The sequence below is a fragment of the Nuphar pumila genome, chromosome 12 (assembly GCF_984573655.1).
Source record: "Nuphar pumila chromosome 12, dmNupPumi1.hap1.1, whole genome shotgun sequence".
In the NCBI taxonomy this organism is placed as follows: Eukaryota; Viridiplantae; Streptophyta; class Magnoliopsida; order Nymphaeales; family Nymphaeaceae; genus Nuphar; species Nuphar pumila.
The window spans coordinates 6,798,724-6,811,276 of NC_143260.1; positions in this window are offsets into that span (position 1 = coordinate 6,798,724).

A 12,553-nucleotide genomic window follows, 5' to 3' on the forward strand; every position below is an offset into this window, starting at 1 on the left:
AACCAGCTTTCTCCAATAATAATTAATAACAGTAAGAAAACAAAAAACTTAAAGGCCATGTTTGGAAGAAGGCAAAAATTTCATAGCCTTCATCCCAAAACAATTGGGGTCGGCGATATGAACCAAAAAAGAAAATCATTCTGGGTCTTCCATATGAATCCTTCTCCTCCAATCATTTATATCCAATGCCATGTCCTCGGTGAGGTTCAAAGCATTCATATCATTTCCTATCATCTCCATCCAAGTCTTCTTACGCCTACCCCGACCTCTTTTAACTAATATATTTTTTCATTTCTCCATCTTTTTAACTGGAGCATCATTAGGCCTTTGCCGAATATGTCCAAACCACCTTAAACGATTCTCTCTCATCTTATTTTCAATGGATGCAACGCCTACCTTCTTACGTATCTCTTCGTTTCGAATCTTATCATTTATTGTATTTTCACACATCCATCTAAGTATACACATCTCACCTACACTCATTTTTTGAATATGATGTTCAACCCAACATTTCGTACCATATAGTAAAGTGGGTCTAATTGTCGTCCTATAAAACTTTTTCTTCAACCGCAATGACATTCTACAATCGTACAACACTCCAGTTGCACTTTTTCATTTCATCCACTCAACCTTTATCTTATGATTTACATTTCCATCAATTTCTCCATACTTTTGAATAATAGATCCCAAATATTTGAAATAGTCATCCACCGGTATTTCTTGCTCACCAAGCTTCACTACACTCCCATCACTACTTCGTTGCTTACTAAACCGACATTCCATATATTTTGTCTTACTCTTACTCAACTTAAAACCTCTTGCTTCCAATGTCTGTTTCCATAATTCTAAATTAGCATTAACCCCAGCTCTAGACTCATCAATCAAAACAATATCATCAGCAAACAACATACACCACGACACATTTTCTTGAATTGATCTCGTAAGCCCATCCATCACTATAGCAAATAGGAAAGGGCTTAATGCAGATCCTTGATGTAACCCAACCGTTATAGGAAAATTGGTTGTCACCCCTCCAGAAGTGTGGATATTGGTTACTACTCCTTCGTACATATCTTTAATTATACTAATGTACTTAAGATAAACACCTTTCTTCATCATTGTCCACCAAAGAACATCCCTAGGTACTCTATCATATGCCTTCTCCAAATCAATAAAAACCATATGCAAATCTTTGTTCCTCTCTTTATATCTCTCAATAAGTTGTCTAAGAAGATGTATAGCTTACATAGTTGATCTTCCAGGCATAAAACTAAATTGATTCTCTGATATCATGACAACCTTCTTCAACCTATACTCAATCACCCTCTCCCAAAGTTTCATAGTATGACTCATGAGTTTTATACCACGATAGTTTATACAATCTTATATATCACCCTTATTCTTATATAGAGGCACCAAAGTAGTAATTCATCCACTCATTAGGCATCTTATTTGTCCGCCAAATCTTGTTAAAAAGATTTGTCAACCATTCTAAGTCTTTCTCACCCAAGCATTTTCAAGCCTCGATAGGTATACCATCTGGGCCAACTGTCCTTCTTGATTTCATTTTCTTCAAAGCCTCTGCAATTTCTTTCTTTTGAATCTTGTGCATGAAGTCACGATTCATCTCATGAAAAGGAATGGAGAAGTCTCCAAGATCCTGAGCATGACTTTCATTAAATGGCTTATCAAAATAATCTTTTCATCTCTCCTTAATCTCCTCATCTTTGACTAAAACCCTTTGCGTTTCATCTTTGATACATCTAACCATACTCATATCCCTCGATTTCCTATCTCTCATCTTTGCAATCCTATAAATATCATTCTCGCCCTCTTTGGTATACAACTTGTCATAAACCTCCTTATATACCTTATCCCTCACGTTTCAAATTACTTTTTTAGCTTTCTTCTTTGTTATCATATACTTCTCCAAATTCTCATTATCATGACTCTTACTTAGATTTCTATAACACTCTCTTTTAACCTTAATAGCTAATTTGACATCCTCGTTCCACCGTGATGTATCCTTACCTAGCAGTGCACCGCCTTTAGACTCACCCAATATCTCCTTAGCCATCTTTCTCATGCCACCCGCTATCTTATTCCACATTGATTCTAAATCCTTCTCGAGACACCAATCAACTTCCTTAACTACCTGTTCTACAAACATTCATTGTTTAACTCCTTTCAGTGCCCATCACTTAATTCTAGGATCTATCATATGTCTATCCCTTTTGCGGCATTTTCTAATTCTAAGATCTAAAATTAAGACTCTATGTTGTGTAGCTACACTTTCTCCCGATATAACCTTACAATCGATGCAACAACCTCTATCTCTCTTTCTAATTAGGAAAAAAACTATCTAACTCGTATTAACCCCACTTTTAAATGTTACTAGGTGAGACTTCATCTTCCTAAACCAAGTGTTTGCTAAGATCATATCATAGGACAAACCAAAATCTAAAATCTTTTTTCCACTTTCGTTTCTTTCTCCTATACCATAGCCTCCATGAATACTCTCAAATTCATCCCTACTAATGCCTACATGTCCATTAAGGTCACCGCCGATGAAAAGTTTTTATTCATAAGATATCCCTTGTACTACTTCATCTAAATCTTTCCAAAATTGACGCTTAATGGAATCATCTAAACCTACTTGAGGTGCATAAACATTAATAATATTCGTACCTAATACTAATTTAATAAGTAAAATCCTATCACCCTTCCTACGGACCTCAACTACATTATCTATAAACTCACGACTAATAACAATCTCTACTCCATTCCTATTCCTATTCCTATTTACCAAATCTTATATCCCTAAGGTTCTATCACTTTTGTTTTCTCACTTACCCATTTGGTCTCTTGTAGACATAAAATATTCATCTTTCTCCTACACATAACATCTACTAACTTACCAATTAAAGACCCTATGTTCCAAGTGGCTAACCTAATTTTATGGTCTTGAAATATCTTCTTTACCCCTGCCCGTCCAACAAAGTGAGGGAACCCTTGCCTATTTGACACCACACCTAGGCGTCGGTGTGACGCGTCGCTTCTGGGCGACGACCTAGCAACCCTTGCCCATTTATCACTGCCTCCGGGTCTATAGAGTATAGTGCATCGCTCAGTAGAAAACGCCCCAACGAAATTCTCATATTGGTTCATATTCATAGGGTGTGACAAAGTTTTTATGTTGGCTATCACTGGCCTACCGCAACCCTCCTCCTTTATCCGGGCTTGGGACCGGCAGTGTATAACTAAACAGTTATACACAGGCGGAGTAAAAATTTTGCATATGAGAACTTTTTCAAATGAATATTTTTTGCTTGTTTGTGTGTAATAAGAAAATTAGGGTGGGAAACTACTCTTTTTATTGAAAAAGGATAAGGAGAAGGGGTTGATTGAACCCCCTTTGAGAGAGAGAGAGAGAGAGGTGCATTGGAGGAATGCAGCATAGTGGCAGTTGATAGGAAATGCTTTGAAGGTGAGGGGTTGCTTTAATGCACACACAAAAAAACTTTTGATATGAAACTTCTTCCATAGGTCAAGGAATTTTTCTTATCAATATGTTTTAGAAAAGCTTTTCTTTCAAATTTTTTTATTGTTTGAGACTGATAGAAAAGTTACCATTTTTTCTTTTCTACGCATTTTTTCTACCATTTTCTTGCTTCCAGACGTGCCCAAAGTATCTATTTTCTTCTAAACAAGGAATAGACTGAAAGAAAAATGCCTACTTTTTTAATGTCTGTTTTTTATACCTTGTTTTGCTATTATTAGTTTTTGGATCTTTTGAAAAAAAAGAGGCCCTCAGTTATGATAGTGCGACCTAACCCCAAACGTTTCTTTTTATTGGATTAAATTTTACAGATAAGCATAAGCATGTGGTAGCATTGCTGTTAGTGGAAATCCACCTGAACTTTTGTCCATCTTCATGATCACTGTCATAAAGCTATTATCGTCATCAATTAATGTTGTACTAGAACATATGATAACATAATACATGTGGAATTAATGATTGATTATGATGTAAAGATGGTGATGAGTGGAAGGTTCAGCTTATTGCTATATAAGCTTAAACTTCTGTTTTTCTTTTTTGCTTAAAAAAGAAAAAAACAGTAAATCGGTGCATTTTTAAGATCTACGAACACACGGATCAAGGCATGGGGTCCGCATGGATTAAGGGACGCGGTGGTTTCTGACCAGAGATATTCAAAACTTCCAAAAAACTGCTCATACTATGAGTACAGTATGATGGCAATCGGGTGGGCATGCCCCTATCGTCTAGCGGTTCAGAACTTCTCTTGTTCAGGAAGCAGCGGGGATTGGACTTTCCCTAGGGAGAAATTGCGGTATCAAATCTCTCTCTCTTTCTCTAGTGCTGGACGTCTAACCTTAGTCAGACATGTTCTTTCAACTATTCTAGAATTTTTCATGTCTCTGTTTGTGATGCCTGTGGGAGTAGAGAAGCAGCTTACGCGCTTGTTGGCAGGCTTTCTTTGGTCTGGGTGTAAACTCACAGGTAAGCGTCACTTGATTGGTTGGCGTTCAATGGTTCTACCTCGGCGTATGGGTGGTTTAGGCATCCCGGTGCCCAGACTGCGAAGCATTGTTCTTGTCGCCAAGCAATGTTGGTTGGCCCACCAACCGGATAACCCTTGTGCTAGTTTTCTTCTTGCTAAATATGAAGATCCAACTCTTATTCTGGTTCGTCTGGGAACCCGAGGTTTGGCGTTCTCGCACTTGCGTAAATCGTGGTTGAGGGCTTTAGCCTGCTTTAGAGACCATTTTGAGGTCTCCGGAAATTTTGGTCAGTGGTTGCAGTGGGCGTTGGCACCAAACGGAGAGTTTTTCACCAAAAAAGTCTATAGATCGTTGCTACCGCCAGGGGCTGATTGGTTGCCCGAGGATGTGTTTTGGGCGAAGGGTCCTTCCCCCCGTTCGCGAGTCCTGGCTTGGTTAATTTTGCACGATAGGATCCAGACCCACAGTAATTTAAAGAAGTGGGGCATTCAACTCCCGAGTTGGTGCGTGCTTTGTCAAGCTGCAGAAGAGCCTACGTTTCACTTGTTCTGGTCTTGCCCAATATTTATGGAAATCTTTAGTAGGACCTGGAGGCATCCGGAAGTATTTGTTAAGGAGGAGTCCTTTGCGCTAGATCTGATCTTGGGGCCGGTTTGTATTAGGCGCAGCAAGAGGTGGAGGTTCATCTGGCGGACGTGGTTGCTTACCTCTTGGTGGTTTGTTTGGATGGCGCGTAACGATGCTCATTTTCGTCATATTTGAGTTAACATTCAAAACCTGGTGCATAAAATTTTGGTAGATGTTTATGCGATCTTGCGTATGCATCTTAGTGATCTTCGACTTCCTCATGCTGATGCTAACTATCCTTTGTCGCAATCTGGGCACGCGGCTATGGCGTGAGCCCATTTTATCTGTCTAATGTTCTTTTCTCTTGTGCTTTCTTTTGTTTTGACTTTTGTTCTTGTTCAGTTCATGGGTTCAACATTTTGTTGATCTTCATGAGTGGTAATGTTGAATTACTTTGGGCTCTCTGGGGCAAGTGGTAAATTCCAGAGTTTTACACTGTCAGGACAGCGCCACTAGGACTCGGATTTTGAAGGTGTTTTTTTTTGCATAATTATCAAATCTCTCTCTCTGTCTCTCTCTCTCATGCAGAGAAAGACATGATCCAGAGTCCAGGATAGAACTACAAGGAGCATTAATGATCCTCGGTACATGCTTTGAGATGGGTAATGTGAATGGATTAATAATTCATACGCGTTTGTGTACGTAGTGAAGGGCACGTTCATAATGACAACCGACAGTCTTCTCTGCAAATACAAGCCAATTTCTCCTGAGTCATAATCAACAGCATAGGGGCAACCAGTCACCCTCTATCATAAATATTTGCATGATAATGCCTGACATAAAACCCGCTTCTTTCTAGCCTTGTCTTTCGCACCCAACGATATCTTAAAGTAGTTTAATCTCTTCCACTGAGGTTCCCTAGCCCATGTGGGTTGTTGACCCTATATTGAAGGCCATGTTTGCGCTTGGGAATTGTTTGACTGGGATTTGGCCTGTGATGAGCCAATTGCTGACAATATGGGATCTTGCCAAGAAGACATGGTGTCCTTGTCAGGGGTGCTGTAATTTTTTTTTTCTTTTTTTGAGAGTTTCAAGGGAAACTTCACTCACTGGCTCGCGAATTCATTGGCATAGAAAAATCCCAAGTGCCTTATCCATTGGGCAGTGAGCTCCCTTTCTGCCTCGCATCAAAGGACGCACACCCATGGGTTTCAAACTCATGATATATACTCTGCATGGTGACATTCATGAGTCGTTCTTACCATATGAGTGAAGCCTCATGAGCAGTACTTGATCTTTTTTTTTTATTTATAACCCGAAGAAACTGCACCCGCCACAAAGACCTGGTCGTGCTGGCTCTGCCTGCCAAGCCTACGATCGTCATGCCGGCAGCGTAAAACTCCAAGGCTAGGACCCCTGCCCCCCGGGCCTATGCTATGTGTTGGCTTGTGCAGAGGGGCGACACCCATGAGAATCAAACCTTGACTGCCCATCTAGCAGCCAAGATGGCAAGACCCTACCCCACTATGCCAACCCCACTTGGAGCTGGCAGTATTTGATCATACTTGTACTCATCCATGTGAATTCTGACTTTCACTGGGCAATGCTAAAAGTAATGCCATCAAGCCAATAACCAATGTTGTCTCATGGGGATACAAACAGACTGGATCTGGACATTTTATGGTTTTTTACTGTTCCGACCCTATCTGGATCTGTCTTTCTTATGTATTTAGCTGATCTAGATCCGATCTGTTTGCATCCCTATTGTGCCATCACTGAAAGCTTTGATAAAACCTTAGGAGCAATGCCTTCCAAGAAGCTCACATTAGAAGCGTGAAACTACATACTATTTTCATGCTTAGAAAACTCTGTAATAAGCTCGCTTTTAGAGGATAGACGCTTACTCTAATACAGAATCAAGATTCATTGATAATGAAGATGCATTTTTAATCTTAAAAGAATTGTATTTTCCTTTTTCATTATGTTTTTATGATGGTACTTTTGGGGAAAAGGTTTTAAAAATGCTTAATGAAAGCACAAGCTGCTTTCCTAACATGTTGGCTTCCATTTTTTATTCTTATATTTGCTTCTCCTTATGCTTCTTAAATGCTTCATGCATGGAGACATTTCTCATACCTCACACTAATCACTAGTGCCCTAGCATTTTGGTTTCTATGAATAGCCTTCACTTTCTGGTTTTTGCCTGAAGTTCTCAAGGCTCAAACCCTATGTTTTCATGTTGGCCTTTAACAATGCACCAAGCAATGACATCTCTCATTGGGGCATGCTAGGGATGTCAATGGGTCAGATTTTATCCCATATCCAACTCAAACCTACTCTGTTTAGTTGGATTTGGTGAAGTAAAGCTGCATCCAAATATAAAAGAATCGGACGTTGTATGAACTTTTGACAATCCAAATTCAAATCTGAATCCTGAATCCTTTTAGCCAACATTCACTTAGTCAGATCCCGAATTGGCCACATCCCACCCGAATCCAAACCTTTTACATTGCTTGGGCATGGTATTCAAATCAAAGACTTTGAATGACAGTGACTATGCAGCCTCTTTGGCTGTCTTTACTTTATCCAACCTTATATATGCTGCATGCCCACAAGGGCTCCACTCATCTGGTAGAGGCGACTTGTGAATGTACCTAAGTTGACTGGATGTCACAAGTTCAAAACCATGGGGTAGCATCCCTTGCTGCAGGGTCGAAGCTGGGTGTACTCCTGGTAGGCAAGGAAGACCTCAAGGGTCTTATCAACCTGAGGCCAGCCAATGTGCGATCAGTGCTAGGGTGGATTTTGACCTTGGACTATTCCTCCCAAAAAAAAAACATCATGTCATATTCACATTTAAAAAGCAGATTCTCCACCCTTGCATATTTTTCCAGGACCGGTAGGGTACTAGGGTTGAGTGACCCACACTTCGGCCCAACTTGAGACAGTTTTGAGCTTTACCAGCTACAAGGTAAACATTCGGGTCCTGTTTCTATTGGATCTGAATCCATATCCTTGTCTCTATCTCGGTCAAAGGATTGGGATTCGGCTGATCTTGACCAGATTGAGGCCACTATCAAGAATTCAGTTAGTTGGACCCATTGAGATTAGACACCAGAATCCAATTTTTATATGTCAAGTTGCCGGGTCAGGCCAGGCTATGTACGGAAAGGGTCTGCCAAAGCTCGTGAGACTTGCAGAAAAATTGGATCTGCACTCGTCCTACTATCCGGCCAACCCTATGCTCAACCCAGTTGGGTTCAGCATTTTAAAATAAGCCTGAGACCACTTGGAACGGTCTTTGTCCTTATTTAGACAAAGATCCTAGACTGAACCAAGCTTGCACTGGGTCTTGTGTCAGTTGGGCTTGGACTCATGACCTGGGCCCAAACTTGGACCATGTCAGGCAGGGTACCTGGAGACTCTCAGGATTCCCGTAGCACTGCTGTCCCCCCCCTTAAAGGTAGATAATGCCAATTAGATGTTGGAACATGGACAAACGTGTACAGCCCAATGGACCCGGACCCATCTGCAGTTAAGGCTTAGTGGAAACTGCATGGGACCAAACGTGTACGGCCCAATGGACCCAGACCCATCTGCAGTCAAGGCTTAGTGGAAACCGTACCTTGACTTGATCTAACCACAGTGATTTTAAAAAATATCACAAAAAAAATGCGATATTTTGCTATTTATTAAAAGGCTGGCACTTTTATCGGTAAACTAACAAACGTTTGCATGATTTATTCCGATGTTTTTTAAGTTGTTTTTGGGGAATGATTAAAAAAAAATGCATGATTTTCATAAAACTAAGAAAACGAAAAATTTTAAAACAGGATTTATGGTTTTGTCATTACGGATCCAACCAGTTTAGAGAGAGAGAGAATGGGGTAATTTTTCATATGGCCACTAATTTGTTGATCCAATTATTTATCCAACAAAATATTCTCACTTTACAAATAACCCCAAACTTTTAACTTGGGTTAAGCGAAGAACCCTCTCTTTCACTAAATTTGCATATTGGAAATGACCAATCAACCTTTGAAAAATTAATTGGAGCTCATTTTAGATCCAAACTTTAGTTCCTCATCCTTGTCCTCACTTCTTTGGCTCAAATAATATATCCAATTGACAAATAAAAACCATGTTTTGCTCTAGCAATATTTGATGTTCATCAATAAATTCAGAATAAGGGCAAAACTGTGAATACATTTCTATAGGGATGTCAATGAATCAGATTTTAACCTATATCCGACTGAATCAGACTACATTTAACCGGATTTGGTAAGTCATGACCATATCCGATTATAATCAGGGGTGTCAACGGGTCAGGTTTTGTTCAGACCCAGGTGGAACCAAACTTGGACCAGATGTTTGGGTATGGTATCGGGTCCAGACCCGGGTCTAATAGGGTCTACTATAAGATAAACCATACCCGGACCCGATAAGAACTACATGAACCAGACCTGATAATAAATATAACTGCATGTGAATATGCTTTTGTTTTTCACTATCGAATCTGACAGATATTGGAATTTAACGAATATTGAATCTGATTACATGCAAAAAAAAAATACAGCATGAAGTTTTCACCATCTAAATCCAAATTCGTTTAGCAAACATTCAATTAGTTAGATCTGGTATTGGCCACATCCGACTTGAATCCGAATTACATCTATACACGACATGATTACCAATGTTACGGTCAGTAATTAATTAAGATAAAAAGTTTGGCGGGCATATGAGAATTACTTCAAAAGAACTTATTATGCACACAGGGGCCGCTCATTTGGTAGGGGCGACTTGTGAATGTCACCGAGCTGACAGAACGTCATAAGTTTGAAACCCACGAGTGGCATTCCTTGCCACAAGGTTGAAGCTGGGTGTACCCTCTGCTGGTCTCGGAGGACCTCAAGGGTTTACCAACCAGAGGCCAATAAAAACATGCGGTGATTTTTTTTTTTTTTTTTTGGGGGGGGTTGCCCTTGGATTATCCCCCCAAGAAGAACTAATTATTATGATCATTATTGTTATTATTATTATTATTATCATAATCATCAATTGTTAAATTATCAAAAAAGAAAACATTAAAGATGTCCCCCCTCTTCCTTACTCTTGGAATTTGGTGACTGACCACACTCTACTTATTAGGGCTTTGCCATTTAATCTGCAAACACTCAATTCAAACTCGGAGAGCCCAGAAAGTGAGGTTGTTGTCTAACTTAAAATACGTAAAATTTCAACCCGATTTTTTTTAAGTCTTTTAAAGTGTGACACTACGGAAATAGTTTTGGAGTTCGAAGTTAGACAACCCTAGGAAGGTTACATAAAGTCAGAGTCGGACCTGTAAAGAGGCCAATGAGGCTTGGGCCTCACGGCCCCTGGCCCGAAAAAATTTTAGGGGCCCATTTTTAAGACGAATGAGTATTGTCTAGGTAGTTTATATAAATATTTTATATATTTTTATTTAATATAATATAAATATTTGAAATATTATATTTGTTTAACGTGAATGCAAATGTTATTGTTATTTTGATTCGAAGGCACTGCCCCAGAACTCACTATTAATAGGGGGCCCATTTTTTCCCTCCGCCTCAGGCCCCATGAAACACAGGTACGGCTCTGCATAAAATAATAAGGTCTAGGTTGTACTGGATCAAATTCTCATTTGGACTTGGATCCACCTCTTCACACGTAGTGATCCCAACGGAAACACAGATCTACAAGGATAGAATGAAAAGCATATTCATTAATATCTTGACAAAATATCATCATCCACAATTAACATGTTCATAAAATAAAATCAAACTTCTTAGTGTAACTTAGATGAACAAGATACTAGGATTGATAATAAAGATAGAAACATGGTTCCCGACCTCCACCGTATCGCGCCATCGCACCGCCGTTTATTCATCACCTAAACCCCATGAAACGAAGTCAAACTCTTGCGAGCAGGTAAGATAAATCACAAATATAGAAATTTAACAATACCAGAACAATCATTAATGATATGATATCACAATTCATTAGTTTAACACAATCATGCTCTCATAATATATTAAACAATATTGATCAAGATCTAACAATAATGGAAATAGCTAACAACAGATATCTCATCAATAAGAACAATTAACAATTGATGTGTCATTATAATCCTTGTTTCTCTTGATTACGCCCTCGGGTAGGCGCAGGGTGACTTCATCATAAATGTTGAGGTTGTTACAGTGTTTATTATGCTACAAGTCTTTTTTTTTCGTAATACCTAACAGATCAGATCAACTACATCAAGCGAGCGGTCTATAATCGAGAGAATCCCACAAGGGTTCACTAGATTGCAATCTATACTATTACACTAGATGAGGTATATCACTTATGGATAACCCCGACCTCCCTAACTTTGAGTGACATGAGGCCAAAGGACGCCATTGCTTCTGAATTTAAGTCAGTATGACATATAGGTGAAATCTACATGTAACATCCTCACTTGAGGTTGTACCAATCTACCTTCTTCAAAGTAGACCAAAATGGTGTGAATAGGGTACAAGGTTGTTCGTTACTTTCTTAATATGATTAATAGTTCGTGTGCATCGATCCATGTGGCGAACAAAGCTCAATAGCCCAAGTACCCTCTTAGGGTAATGGTCATATCATGACATCGTTATGTACCCAACCCATTCGCGTAGCTTAGGTGCCTTTGGGCCAAGTGAACATCTGGCTGATGAAACGAGAAAACAAAGTGTGGATGTATTTCATGTAACATAGTATGTTCTTACGCACCACTCTTGTGGGTTCTTGATAGACCCAAGCTCATATTTGAGTTATCAAAAATATATATGACATAGTTCACATGTACTTCAATGGCAATCTCAGAAATAGACAAATCCACACAAGTGCTCAGTGACACTATGAAGGTTCCTTGAACCATATGCCTAACATAAAGAATAATATTGATAGTGCAAGCATGTGTCATATGTATCAAACATTATTAAACATCATGTTTCGCATATCAAATATAAATCATCTCATTGCATCATCAATCATGCATTGTGGCATACTTCATCCATGGCATACATTCAAACTTCATGAGTATATATAAGTGCAAGCATGTATCGTATGCTTCAAACATCATTAAACATCATGCTTCGCATTCAAAACATAATTTATCTCATAGCATTGTGGACCATGTATTGTAGCATGCTTCATCCATGACATACATTCAAATTTTATGAATATACATGTATACCAATACAATAATATTAATACTACATGCATGTATCATATGCATCGAACATCATTAAACATTATGCATTGTGTTGAAAACATAATCATCTCATTGTATCGCCAATCATGCATTGTGGCATTCTTTATCCATGGCATACATTCAAACTTCATATATATATATATATATATATATATATATATATATATATATATATATATATATATATATATATATACATGTATA